This window comes from Lathamus discolor, chromosome 13 (assembly GCF_037157495.1).
Source record: "Lathamus discolor isolate bLatDis1 chromosome 13, bLatDis1.hap1, whole genome shotgun sequence".
NCBI classification, from domain to species: Eukaryota; Metazoa; Chordata; class Aves; order Psittaciformes; family Psittacidae; genus Lathamus; species Lathamus discolor.
Window position 1 is genome coordinate 10,782,411 of NC_088896.1, and position 11,691 is coordinate 10,794,101.

Here is an 11,691-nt window from a genome sequence, read left to right on the forward strand (position 1 = left end):
TCTGTCTCATACTGTTCTCATTTTATTGGCTTTTATTGCATCACCAATTTCAAAGACCCCCCCCTACCCAACCACTGAGGCAGCCCAGCTTAGCTCCCCTTGATCTCACCTCAGCATCGTGCCTGAACAGCGTAGCATAGACAGCTGGGTAGCAAGCAAGTAATACTTCTCCAACCTAGAGCTCCTCTAATAAAACATTATCACTAATAACTAATTAAGCTTACAAAAGATCCTTTCTGGTTTTGTGGCAGTGGTTACTGTGAGCAAATCTGCCAGTATGAGGTCATTTTTATATGTCCTGGTTGTATTTCATCAGGCTGATGTCAGGATGGATGTCACCATTGTCAATACGGTATTTGTGAAGCTGGAGATCAATATTAAATACTGGATTTAGGATCCATTGACAGAGTTGTAGCTCTGTGTTCGACCTTCTTTGGCTGACAGGAAGCCAGAGGGGTTTTTCCATGTCATTCAGTTAAAGGAGTTTCCACTGCCTGGCTTTCTCCTCTCGCTACACCATTGCGCAGCAACAACGTTCATTTGGAATTAGGAAGAGAAAGGATCCCTCTGAGGAAAGAGTAAAAATTCATGAGAAATCTCTGGAGGACAAAACATCAAACCAGGAAAGAGCCCAAACGCGAGGAACCAGCCAAAGAATAACATGAAGAATTGATGAGCAGAGCTGCAGCTACTCGAAAATAACAAATGAGCAGAATCCACTTCATTAGGGATGATTGTAACACTAATTCTCTAGTTTAAAAACACTAACTTCTATGCGTGGCTGGGATTTTGGCACTCAGATAACGGCACGTTAGTTTTCTGCTGTTCTCCTTGCGACACACAGAAATTATGTATGTCCACTATTTTTATAGTGAAAAATTACCAGCAATTTACTCCAAGCTGTTTCACAATCAAAGCTGTCGCTATAGCAAGGATGAAATGTTCATTGGATATCCACACTGTCCCCCTATTGCTTTCAGAGAGGGGATAAACATATGTGTTTAAGAACAAATACTCATATATGGGATTTAAATACCTTTATCTGGCAGAACAGGCATATACCCATGAAGAAAACATCAAAGGAGATAAGATCTGCATGATCTGGGTACCACATAACAAGGCAAACATTTGCATTCTAGCTCCCATCGCCTCCTTTCCCTCTGCCCGACTTCTCCTCCAACCCTCTGTCCATCTTCCTCACTTTTGCTGCCGTGTAATAAAACCTCTGGAACCATAACCACTGATTTGTTTCTCTAAGCAGACTGAAGCCTAAAAGTTTTCCTGCTGACCATTTTGACCGTATATATATATATATGATCATATATACATATATATTTGCATACACATATATTGTCTGTCTTCACGTTCATCATCTGTAAATTCATCGCCTTCACTAATCCATCTGTTTTCCATCTACTTGCTGTTTTTGCCATCTCTTGCAAGGGATTGGGAAGACTCAGACCCTCATGGGTGACAGCATTCCTTCCTGAACCCATGACAGTGCTTTCTTTTAACTTCCTCTTAGCCCATAGATCTTTCTTATGCTCCTAATCTTCCTGAAACCATAATTTCTTACCCAAAGCTGCTTAAGCAGTTGGAGAGTAACGTTCATTTCCAGGCAATACGTGCGCAAACTTGGATGAAGGCTGGCTTGCAAAAGGAGCTGCCTGTAATCCAGAGTAAAATTAAACCTTAATCACTGTGTTCCGAAGGAAAGATTCGTCCCTGCCCAGCAAACACGTATCTTAATAAAGACATTCATTCTTGCAGAGCACAAATCCATTCCTATCCAGTGGCTTAAAAGGATGAGCATCTGCACACAGGAACTTTGGATTTTCCCCATCTGAAGCAGTATGTCGCTGTTAAGAAAGGCTTATATAGAAGCACTTTTAAAGGAGGATACATCATTATCACTGTCTGAATCACATTAGCATCAGCAGGCCACGAAGGGCTCGCTAAGGCACCTTTATGCAAGGAGTCGCTGTCTGTGCTGCTGGCAGCCCAGGCACTGGGCAGACAAAAGGCAGCTTCATCCCTGCTGAAGGAAAGGATCCGAGCTGCAGCTGAATTAAAGGCTCTTTTTCTTGTGTGACAGTGGACCATGAGAGAGATCAGAAATCAACCTATGTCTCCTGAGCCACTGCCTCGTGCACTAACCACAGGATACTGTTTGTCTTCTGCTTTTCTCAACTGCTAGTAATTACACTTAGAAATGCTCTGGAAGCCAAAGCAAACAAGTGAGAGATTTCCAGTGAGCTTTCAGTTTGCTACTAATCCTTCAAAGACAGTTTTGTCCACAAGGCAATACAGAAAGTTAGCGCGTTGCTAAGCCCACTTCTCTGCTTTCCATGTTCGAAGCATCCTTTCTCTCTGATGAGTGACTTTGCGTACAAGCTGACAACTCCCTTTTTGGGCTGGATGTTTTCTCTCTCACATGATGGGAAAACCAAATTCCACGCTGAATCAGAACACAGCCTGCACAACTCGTGTCATCTGGATTCGTTTCAAAGGACAGGGATTTTGGTCACTCAGGACCTACCTCAGAACTGACTGGAAGTAACTTTGTGCATGGTTTTTTTTCCCCACTATACTACAGAGTATTAACTCACGAGCAGAGCATCCTGGGATAACAGCAAATCTCTACAGGCACTGGGTATTTGCTTTGTGCCTCAGATGTCTTATTCCAGATCTCTAGTTTTAAATAGAATCTGTGGGGGTAAAAAGAGGCACTTACTGGATTTTTCTATACTACTTTATTTTTACATGGATATGAAGATTCCAGCACCTACTCATCCTGCACTGAGTCACTGGCATGTGCTTATCACAGGTGAATCTATTGAAGAAAATCATCCTTATTGACACCTTGCCTCTCTCCTTGGAGCCTATTCATGCATGACCTCATGGAGCTTCACAAGGGTTGGCTGAAGACTGGGCGCAGTGTCCATCTAATTAGCAGTATTATCTCACCTGGCATCATACTTTACGATCAGCAGACGTTATCTGGGAGATCTAATTCAAGGGAAACCTATGGGAATATTTCAATTCTGTTATTGACTTTTCTTTTCAAGCCTTGTAATTAATTCCTATTGCCTCAGGCAGGCTGTAGTAGCGGTGACAGATGAGCTGTGCTCCATCACAAGTGCAAACTAAAGCCCAAGCCGCTGTGTTCAGCTGGGCATCCTATCCCACCAGGGTTGGTGACTACCTCTGCTTCTGCTGTCTCTGATGCAACCATGGCGATGTAAAGGCAACACATGGTGGTATGGTTCCCAATGAGTACTAAACACTAAGGAAACTCCAGTCCACAGCAGCATGGCACACCAGGAGAGACTCATTCACTTTTTCCTGCCCCGTCTTCAAGCCTCATAGATTCCTAGGAATAAAGCATCTCATGTCATTCTCCAAAGTTAAACACTATAGCATGAAAGCCTATTTCCAGACGTTCAGGAAAAACACTGAGGAATTCATTGGCTGAGACTATCTTCTAAGAAAGAAACTGCTTACAAGTGGTTTTGGGGCCAATAGCACAGGCAAAAGTGGTGGGATTCCTCCTTGGCTTTGAAGCCAGGGAGTTCCTTTAAAAGACTGGGATTTAGACCAAGAAGTCCTTTGGGAAGGAACTAATGGCACTGTTAGGCTCTTTAAAATGGGGACCTTAGGGTTTGATGCTCATCTGTTCAATGGGTGTCAGGGTATTCCCCTAACTCAACCAAGTACTTCAAGAGCAGATCATTATATGGCAGAAAGTTCATCTAAGACTGGCTTAGAGACAAATAAACCACCTAAGACAAAACCTAAAGACAGGCTGATACCCAGATATACACGTGGACATTTAAACCCAACTTACTGACCATGTTTTACATGAGACATTACAACCTAGTGAAGTGCGAAGGTGACTCAGATACCAGCATGTAAACACTGCTGGTCTGCCTTGCGGATGCACATCCAACTGAGCACATGTCGTCCAAGCAAGCCTTCTTGGGTAGTAGGTAGAGCTGGACCTCAGCCAAAGCTTGAAGACACATAGATCAAGGTTTCAGACTCCCTCCATAAAGTTCTAGTAAGTTGGCAAATGGTGGTTTAGTGCTGGCCAATTCCTAGTTTTAATTACGTCTGTGGATGGATTGGGTATAGCTGCTATAAAGTGAAGACTGACTGGCCCAGATTTGTTTTTAAGAACTAAACTAAGCAGATGATTCTTTTATCTGACTACAGGCCAGTCCAGCCCACATGAAGAAAGGGCTAGAGCACAGAGCTAACATTTCTTGGCCAGCATGGCACCGCTATTAGGGGAGATTTCCAGCAACCTCTGTCACAAGCTGCGAGATATTTATCAGACACAGTTTGAAATTTCATGACATTTAATTTTTTAAGACAGTAATTGCCTATTTCCTTACCAAAATTAGAAACAGAAAATGTTTTCAAAAGTCCTCTCTCCAGCAACCTCTATTCTGATTCAGTTTCTTTTCTTTGCAGCTAAAGCATCGATCCCCTTTATAACAGAACCCCAGTATGGTCTCATTCTGGTCATGAGAGCTCATACCCAATGGCCCCAGTTCAAGTGCAGGCACAAGCAGTGCCAGGAGGGGAGCACCGGGTCTCGTTGGCTGCTGGAGGAAAGAGTGAGCATGCTTTCAAGAGTGACTAAGGCAGCTGCAAGATATAAGTTTCACCTTATCAATCTCTCAAGGAGAAAACAACTTTGCCTGCCATTAAAGTCCTTCTGGAAGCTACAATACTCGTCCTTAGAAACTAGAGGGTGGAAATGGGCTTTCTGTAAAGTTTGTTCCGGTTTGCCACTAAGAAGCTGAAGAGTGTATATATATATATATAATAATCTGAACACAACCTTCCCCAAAGTGACATGCAAAACCATACAGACCATTTGTTGTCTCTCAATCTACTGCCTTAAGAGAGAGCAAGAGAGTAAGAACATGGACAGTTTGCAGGAGGTATGATCGTAGGGGAAAAAAAGAGATATATTATGCAGCTTAATTGACTTCCTGGTGTTCCTTCCCACCTCCTTACCTTTTCTTGGTGTCAAGCTACACTACAGAGCAGCTACCATCCACTGTAAGTGGATGTGCAGGTAGGTTGCTGTATGGTGATGTCCAGATGTGCTTGACTCCATCTGCCTCCTTGAGGCTGCATCAGAAGCTCTTGACTATGTCTACAAGCTTCTTTAACAGCAATCAGGTCACCAGTCACTGCCTCCGTCTGTGGCACGGGCATGTCTTATGGGTAAAGATTTAACTAGCATAATTATCTTGATGAATTAGTGGTATTAAGCCAACTTCGCTTCAATTATATCTACCTTCCACCCCTTTGTACTGCATGTCCCAGCTGTAAACATTTGTAAAATGCCTCAGTAGCTGTTAGAAATGATTGTACCACAGTTAATGAGAAATTCCAGAGTCCCACATAAAACCATGCTTGGAATGCAAACTGAAACTACCGGGCAAAGCAAATGAATTATCACTATTCTCACAAGTACTTCACAGAGCTCTCTGTGCTTCAGGGATCTTGTTGTACCCTCTAAGGTCTCTGAAGGGCATGAAATTATATTGCTCCAAGCATGCATTGTATAACCTTCAAGTCCCTGCAGCATAAATGTGGGTAAACATGAGAAGAAAATTCATTGGCATAATAGCAGGACCTGCAAAACCGACTGACAGCAACAGACAAAGGAATATACCTTGTGTCTTCCTCTGGATGTGGTCCGAATCACTCTCCAAAGTGGTTCTCAGAGGACCTAATGTCAGAGGAAAACATCTCTACTACTGAAAACCCCCTGCCCTCAACGCAACACAGCTGATTCAATGCTATTTCTGATGGGTGGTGGCTGAAACCGGAGGAGTTTTAAGGAAATGAGGTGAAAATTACTGGGTGTAGCCATGTGATAACATCCCTTTGTGCTGCTGGGCCATCAGTACCCCACCCTTGAGCCCTGGTTTCTCCTTGAAATGCTGCTCTCTTTCCTCTCACACCTCTATACCCAACTGATCTTTTCCTCCTGGTCAATTTAAAGGCTTGATCTTCCCCTTTATGCCTTATATGGCCCCTCCAAGTTGGGAGAATAGTGGTCATGACTGAATTTGCAATAGAGAGAATGATCATTAGGATCTCACAGCTTTGCTAAGGACACTGCACATGGGATGCACACAGTTCTGGGATCTCGCATCACTTCTTGAGGTGGGTCCCCTTTGAGGGATGCCTGTGGCTGTTAGATATTGCTGTATATTGGACTGCTGGACTGAAAAGCAGTTTCAAGCAGAGCATAGGGAAAGAGCTGAGCAAAGACCCCACTGCTGACCATGTTCACCAGGAGCTTGGCTGCTGACCTCCCCTGCTCCCCTCTCCTTCCCGTGAAGCCACAGATGGTTTCCAGGTCCCTAATCCACCAGCCAGCACATGTCTCACAGACAGGGTCACACAGCAAGAGAAAGAGGCTCAGGTCATGGAGCACAGCATCTCCCATTACACAATCCAGACAGAGGCACGCAGACACCAATAGGGATCTGGGATCTGGGGATGGGTCCTTACCCTGTCACCAAAGATACACAAGTCTCATAGTTGGGAAAGTTGCATGTTGAGAGGCCTGCCACCCATAAATCTGGTCTAAAATCTTGAGTCTAGGTTTACAGGAGCCGAATTACATTCAACCCCTAAAATCCCTGCAAAGGCTTTTAATGTAGGAAAACATCCAGTGGCTGCAAGGGTTACATTACACCTTGTGACTGGGAAAGCATCCGGCAGCAGTCAGCTAGTCATACAGACTATAGCATAATCACAGCTCCACAGACCCACAGTGTGCTTTGGATTAGCTCCACAGACACTGGGTAATTACTACCCTATAGATCCAAAGCTTTTCAAGGATTTGTGGAGCTGGCATGTGGTACACCCTGTGGAAAAACCCAGCAGATAGGGCATGATAGAACAGGTATGATACTGTATATTAATTTCCATGGAAACCCTTGTGGGTAAACTGATGCAAGACCAAACAGAGCATCAACTGGCAATTGTGCCATGATAAGTGAGCACTTGCCGATCAGTGTTCATGCTTGGGCTAAAGGTTTCTTTGTCGGGTCAGCTAGGATGAGATCATGAGTGCTCTTTGGGAATGCCTCGTCATACCCACGGGAGTTCTGTGGGAAGAAAAAATGATCACTCCTTAAGGAAAAGTGCTAAAAGATTTTTACCAATTGCCTGCTGACAAACCAGTGGAACATCTGAGTATTCATCTCTATCAAGACCAGCGAAACCACAGCGGAGCTGGACTCAATTTGCCCTGCTGCCTTTTCAGCAATTCAGTGTTTTGCTTCCCTAAATCCTCCCCTCACTCATTTTTCATTTCTGCTGTGACTTCCCAGCAGGCAGCAGAGACAAGGTACATGCTGAGGGATCATCCTGTTCGGTTTTCCACATCTGACACTCAATGAAAACACATGGAGAGGAAAGAATGGCTTGCAATGAGTGATAACAGCTCTGCCCGTGGTTACCACGGGACATCACTCATACGAGGATGTTGGTGTTAATGCACGTGGGGTGTGTAATGGTGTGCCACCAAGTTTGGTGGCAATGGACCACCGAAGGTTAAAGGGCTGGATGGGGCACATAGAAAGTCAGCAGGAGAGCAGGAATTGACCACAGGGAAGGTCTTCCTGAGCCTCTGTGCTGCTGCCTGGATGAGTCCTGGGGTGTTGTGGCATACCTGGGCTGAGTTTCAAGTCGACCTCAAGTGATTTATGGGCTGGATGGAGACCTATAAAACCTGCGGCAATTCTGCATGGGGGTTCTCTGTGAGACTCAGCAAAACTGTGCAGCTCCAGCTGAGCTTTGTCCTGATTTTTCTCAAACTCGGATAAATGTAAACCAAAAGCCTCAACCCAAACACTGCCAAATTATGGGGGAAGTGCCAAAACAGAGTATTTTTAAAGATCTTCCCCTTTTTTGTGGCTTCTGGGATGGGCACAAGGACACTGAGCAATAAACAAAGGAATACAGAGACAGTGTTTGGTGAACTCTGTGCATGACCTTTTCCACGAGGTGAAGTTATTGTATAAGACTTTCCTGTCTGAATGGGAAGGGAATGAGCAGGACAACACAATAAACCATCTCTCAGCAAACGCTGAAGACTCAATTACAAGGCAATGGCCTAATTTCAAGGTCCCAGCCAAACTAAAACAGCTGCTGAGCCACAGTTGGGTGTAAGGCACCACAGGACTGGTCCCCCCTTTGCATCGGAGGGGCAGTCAGCAGCTCAGGGCTGTCCAGTAAAGGCAGTCTGTAGCAAAGCCCAAACCCCTTCAGATCCATCTATCTAACATCAGGGGATAAGTGAGCTGTAGGTAGACGTACGCAGTGATTTATTGCCCTTAAAATCTGTTTTCTCTTAAAAGTCTTCTTTTTCTAATATAAAAAATTTCTTCTAAATAAATATCACTTGGCTCAGACAAGGCCCTTTCTTTACTGTACAGCAGTGACATTGCTCCCGGAAAGCACAGAACCACAGGCAGTGAAAATAGGTCAGGCCTGCTGAGGTAATGGCGATAATTACCCTTGCTCCCAGCCTGCAAGTGGGAAAATGGTGGGATTCTCCCACCCCAAAGCTCAGGTTAAGAAGCAGGGATGATGTGTGCTTGGGAAGCACTGGGGCAGATGCTCCCACCAGCCACTGCAAAGCATCAGCAGTTGGACCCTCTACAGCATGCAGCACTTGGGTGGAGAGGGAGGGAAGAAGGGAAGTCGATTAACTCTTCCCCATGAGAGGAAGAGCAAGGAAAGCAATGTTTGTCAATAGGAAACATGAAAAAAATCCCCAACCCTCAGACCCAACCATCCTCATTCCACCCATCAGATAAGCTAATGGAGCATTAACACTTCTCCATTTCACCCTTCCTGCCCTGCCCTGCAATTTGCAAATGGAACAGAGCTTCTGCATCCCTTTGCTCTTGCAAAGCTGCCCATCCTACCCCACATTTATCTGCTGGACACAGCACAGCACATAGATCAGTTCCTGTTATTAAATCAACAAAAACGGTGATGGTGACAAATGACAGCAGCTTTCTCCATCCTGGGCTTGCTGATGGTGACCTGTCCTCCCTGGGGAGCAGGGTTTGGTGATGGGGCAAAGGGCTGATTCCGATGCTTCCCCCCTTACCCAGGGAGGTTTATAGCCCACATCCTTTCCCATATGCTTGCCCAGGGAAGCAGGCATGAATTCTAAGAGCTGCTGAATGAAGTACAAATGCAGCACCTTCTCTACAGGGTATTAACACAGCTCTTTCCCCAAGTACAAACAGAGCTCAGTGAGTTCTCTTGTCCTTCCACTGGGAGCAAATATTATGATCACGTTACAGCTACCCTGCAGTCTTCACAGCTCTATAAAACTCTGTCGTAGCTTGAAGCTTGTGCATTCAAAGGGAGTGAGTCTGGTTTTCACTGATTCATGCAAATTAAAGGTGAGAGGCAAAGTGTCACTTAGTCTCTGCCTAGCCTCCCCCTGCCTCACAGACACTGAAGTCCAGGCTTTTAGCTCGGTGCTTCCTCTAGAATGGCATCCAGCCTTGCTGGCAAGTGATGGAAAGGTCCACTGGATCCTGCAGTGATTTCATTTTGAGGATGGCGTCACTCTGCTGTAAAGGTCTTCACCTAATTTCTTGTTATGATTTTATGATCGGTGGCTGCAGCCATCAAAATAGAACAGGGTATTCCAGGAGCAGCCTCTCCTGCTACTTCTGTCCCTGTGTACCCCAATACCTGTGCATTATTCCTCACTTTACTTGCTTTGTGGGTTTTTTTGAATGCAAAATATGTTGGGTAGATGTTGTACGTTGGAATGATTGTGCATTAATGCCCCTTGTTATGAATTCTTCATATCAGAAAGTGATGGGAACAAGCCCAGCAGGGATGCTGCACAAGTCACTAGCACTGGGCACAGAGCTCCTTTACTGCAAAACCCCTCATCTTCCCTCTTAGAAATACAATGGATGTAAAGAAAAGAACCCAACTGTGGTTGAAAGTGAAGTGTTTTAAAAGACAGAGAGCTTTGTTCTTATCCTTACTGCTCCAGACACACACCAGAGGGAAAGGGAGTAGGGGATGGGGCCAAAATTAGTATTATTTTTGGAAGAAGATTGATCCTGGAAAGTAAATCCATGAAAGAGGAAGAGAAACAAGGGATTGTTAATGAGGGTCACTCTGAGGTCTGGCACACATGACCTGAAAAGCCCAAAAGCTTTGGATTCAATCACCCCAAACAATGAAGGAATTGACTGTGATTACATAGTTACAAGAGTGCACAGGGTAAATTAACAGTCGGAAATTGGATAAGGAAAGGCTGGGATATCCACAACCATGATGTACTCTGCCATGTTATGAGGGCTTGACAGCAGCCATAAGCACTTTAAGGTGGGCCTGCTGCTAGCATCAGCCTGCCAAGGATATGACCATCCTTGGGAGCATGGGATTACTGTAAACTGCTGGGACTCTGTGGCTGGGCACGTACCTCGACCTTCTCACCACTTCCTTCCTTCACAGTAAATGGAACATTCAAATGAAATAAATAGAAGCGGGTATCTGGGTAAGGCCAAATCCAGATCCAGTTTCCCAAAGCCCTTTATTCGAAAGTGCCTTTGGTTTGCGCACATAGAGCTGAGGCTATCAGGGAACTGAGGGCAATTCCCACTCCTCCACCCTTTAGGTCATCAGGAATTTAATTAGGGGTGGGACATTAGGACCTGTGGTTTTATTCAGCTCTGCCCTCCTTCACCTGAGACTGGGTTATCTGCTCTGCTTTATTGTTGTTTTATAGTGACATAATAAACCAGTTATCAGAAACATCCTGGTCCAGGATGGAAGTTTCCCTTAGTTGAACCAAACTAACAAAGACCTGGAAAGGATGAATCTTGCTCTGTTTTCCCCTCTGCTTTGGAGATGTTACGCTATATCCCTGGCTACAGAGTGAGGAAAATCAGTTTGCTAAAATACCCACTGAAGCAGCAATATATACCTGTATTAGTAAGTCCAGAGTCCATCCCTGGAACAGCCACTGCATGAGAATAAATGACACAGCAACCTCCAATGACAGGCTCCTGTAGGGCTTATTTCTAGAATGGGCAACAAACCAATCTCCATAGAAATCCTTTACTGCACTTTCTCCCCTTTTTACAAGGCCCCAAGGCTAATTAGTGCCTAGCAACACCCTGAGAAAGATGAAACTCATTTAGGGTTCACTGCTTTGACACACAGTTAAAGGAGCAGGGCAACAGAAGTCTTTTCTGGTATCTTGTATCTTACAGGCACAGCGTACCCGTAAGATGAGAAGAATATGCTTAGCTTTAATTAGCTTTCTGGAACTTGCAGACACATCTAACAAGCATAAACCCTGCCTATCTGGGGTCTGATATCAGACTGCATCAGTCATTAGCTCTCAACTGCTTCTCCCTGTTTTGCTTTGCTGAAACCTACTTGGAATTGGAGGGATGTGGGAAAAAAAACCACTTTGCTATGTACAAAACAGGTAGGATTTAAACTTCAGAAGAAGAGAGGGGAAGAGATAAAATACTAATAAAACTACTATTTATTTAAATGAAAGTAGTGTTTAATAATGATATTATTCTAGGTAAGAATTTGCCTTGAAGGTAATCAGCAATACTCTTACTGACAGGATGAGTGGCAGTCTCTGCTTCA